The following is a 3,224-nucleotide window of genomic DNA, read 5'->3' on the forward strand; positions in this document are numbered from 1 at the left end:
TATCAAATTGTGGATTCAAGATGCACAATGAATGCCAAGCTAAAAATATAAAAAGAAAATCATAAAATCTATGAAAATTTCTCTACTTATTAGTCCACTGGGAAAGGGAAATTAAAACCATAATAAGATACCACTCACTGAGGAGCCTAGTATTTTTTAAGCTGACAATATAACTGTTGGCAAAACTGAGGTTCGTGGCCACAGTCATATATAGCCTTTGGGACTGTACATTGGGAAAAATCACTTTGGAGGAGTACTTGATAGTATCTGTTAATGCTGACCATTAAGAACACCTGTGGCATCCGGTTCCTCCCATAGGTAATTACCCAACAGAAATTCAGATTATTCACAGCAGTGTTATTCACCTATGAACATAGATACATTGTGGTAAATAGCAATTGATGAATTACATAAAGAAACTTGAGGGAAAGGAACGTTTAGACACAAAAGAATACATACTATATTTGGTTTGGAACTGAGAGTACTAGTTACCTTTGGAGAGGGTGGAGGGGATAGTTATTTGGTAGGGCTGCTAGTAATGTTCTTCTTCTTGATCAGAGTACTGATTATGTAGGTGTGTTCACTTTGCAAAAAACTTACCAAGCTGCGCACTTAAGATTTGTGTACTTTACCATGTGTATGTTATGCTTCAATAACAAAATTATTTTTTTCCATTTTTTTTCATTTAATCTCTGAAATCTGTTCATTTTTTTTTCTTCATTTATAAAAAGAGGAAAGGGCTCAATTTATCACTTGCTCTATAGCTCTCTGAGTTTGGTAAGATCCCAAGCAGCTTTGTGTGACAAGTGTAAAGGGTGTCGAGTCCAGCTCTTTCTGGAGCGAATGGCCCTTGTTCCCACGACCCTTCAGAGCTTGGACTGCAGTGGTTTCAGGTACTTGAAGTAAGACTCATGGACCTCTGATTTGTTCAGTGGGGATTTCTTGGCCCACTCAAACAAATTCTCATAACACGTTCCCATCATAACGGCCAAGCACAGAGCCGAGTGTCACATCCTGAAAATCAAACGCATCCACCAAAGCAACAGCATCTGGGCAAATTGCAATCAGCAACTCCTTTATGCGCTGATTTACTTGGGTAATCTGAGATTCTGTCATGATGCTTCCCTGAAGAAAATCCCCTGCCTTCTGACTGATTCCATACAGACAGTACAAGAGACATAAATTCCTTAAGACAGTATGGACAGATTTATCTTGAATTTTGAGGTTTTTCTGAAAAGAGCTTAACTGCCACATAGTGACAATGTGCCTTGCTTGCTCGAACAAGGTCAACGGAAGTTAGGTTCCATGCTACCTCTTTGCTTTTTCTGTGAATCACTTCATTTTGAAGGTTTTTTGCAACAAGTTCTACCAATCTGGCTGCACGAAGTCTGTATGCTTGCGTTAGGCTGTCAGGGCTGTCGACGTCCACCACAGTTGGCCACACGGCCACCTGCGGCAGCTGGATGTGCTGAGTGGGCAGGTCAGTCAAGTAGGACCCCATGCCGCACACCAACTTCCCTGAGTGCACTTGGTCGTAACTTTTCATCAGGAACCTAGCCGTCTGCAGCATCATGACAGTGGTCTCTCCCTCAAAGGTGCAGGTGGGGGTAAAAGTGACATAGATATTTGGAAGGCCACTGCTGCGAGAGTAGCCATGTCCGCCAAGCGCCATCCGACAGGCTTCGATAGCAGCATTAGCTGTCCAGGAGGTGAAAGTGAGGGCGTGGAGCTCAGGCAGTTCACTCAGATCCGCTTGGCCAATGTCCTCATTGATTCGATGGTAGGTCTCCTTCATGTACGCACCTACAAACTGGAAGGCACAGGCAGTGGCCAGGAGTGGGAAGAGTTTATACTGCTGGGTCTGAAAATCCAAAATCTGTGGTTCTGGTGCACCTGGCTTGATTTCAGACTGGTGCCTCACAGTGCTGTATCGGATGGCAATGGTGCAAGCCTTGGACAGAGACCGAGCGGCTTCTCCTACAAGGAAGGACCTGACAAACACCATGGTCCCATAGGTCAGCTTGTTACTCACAGGTTTCGTGTATGTGCCATCAGGCTTCACCTGGGCATACTTCATCAGCATGTTTTCTCTGGGAATACGATAATTGTCCATCTTCGGGTAGCCATTATCCATCTCATCATAGCCAAATTTGGGGCCGATATCTCCCACGGTAATACCTGGCAAAGGCTTATGGGTCCCAATTTCACGAATAGGTACGATGAAGGCATGTAATCCGTAGCATTTCCCCTTAGTGATGAGTTGGGCAAGAACTATTGCATGATTTGAAGTCTTCCCAAGTCCACCAGGCCACCACTTGATGGAGGTCACATTAGCGCTGTTGAGCATGAACTCCTGAGTTTCAGGATCGTTAAGTGGCTGTGGTTTCCAAGCCTCAGAGATGAGTTCTTTTTAAACCACATGATTTCCTCTGGGTCTGCGATACCAAATTCCCTCATCTTCTTCACCATGTTGGCACTCTTCCTAACAGCCATCTCGTAACGCTGGCTGCGAGTGAGGACATTCAAGTCCTCGTGCTGGAAGTCTGGGTCATTCAGGATCAGGTTCTCAATCTGTCCGCGGTGCGGGGCTGCAGTCCAGGAAGTGAGCGAGCAGCTCTGGGTTGAAGCTAGCGGCTTCCCGCTCCCTGCGAAGATCTTGGTTCATGGTGGCGACACGCATCGTGGGTGGCGGCGGCAGTGACGGGTGTCCCAACAAAATTATTTTTTAAAGTCTTTTTTTGATACAGACTCTGAAAAACAAACTGAAGGTTCTAGAGGGGAGGGGGGTGGGAGGATGGGTTAGCCTGGTGATGGGTAATAAAGAGGGTACGTTCTGCATGTAGCACTGGGTGTTATATGCAAACAATGAATCATGGAACACTACATCAAATACTAATGATGTAATGTATGGTGATTAACATAACATAATAAAAAAAAAGTCTTTTTTTGATTGACAACAGTATAACACATAGACCCACGTCTATACACAAGCACAAAGGCAAAGCAGAGAGCTAAAGCAGATTTTCATGTCAAAAGTGGAAGCCCATGCTCAACCGACAAAGCCACTCCCAATAGAGGCACAGTATTTGTGACTCTGGAAGCTTCTGGTAAGTAACAGTAGCTAAGCACCTCCTCTGCCCCAGACACTATGTTGAAAGCTTTTACATATTTTGGTAGAGAATTATAGGTTCTAAAAATCAGAAGAATTTACTAATGACTAATCC

The 3,224-nt window shown here is 44.4% G+C and overlaps 1 pseudogene; it reads right to left on the reverse strand.

Moving 5' to 3' along the window:
- Positions 1 to 709: 709 nt before the first annotated feature.
- Positions 710 to 2,665, reverse strand: LOC102740769 (peroxisomal acyl-coenzyme A oxidase 1 pseudogene; annotated as a pseudogene).
- Positions 2,666 to 3,224: the final 559 nt, after the last annotated feature.

The sequence above is a fragment of the Leptonychotes weddellii genome, unplaced genomic scaffold (genome assembly GCF_054177405.1).
Source record: "Leptonychotes weddellii isolate Sample4059 unplaced genomic scaffold, ASM5417740v2 HiC_scaffold_6900, whole genome shotgun sequence".
Classification (NCBI taxonomy): domain Eukaryota; kingdom Metazoa; phylum Chordata; class Mammalia; order Carnivora; family Phocidae; genus Leptonychotes; species Leptonychotes weddellii.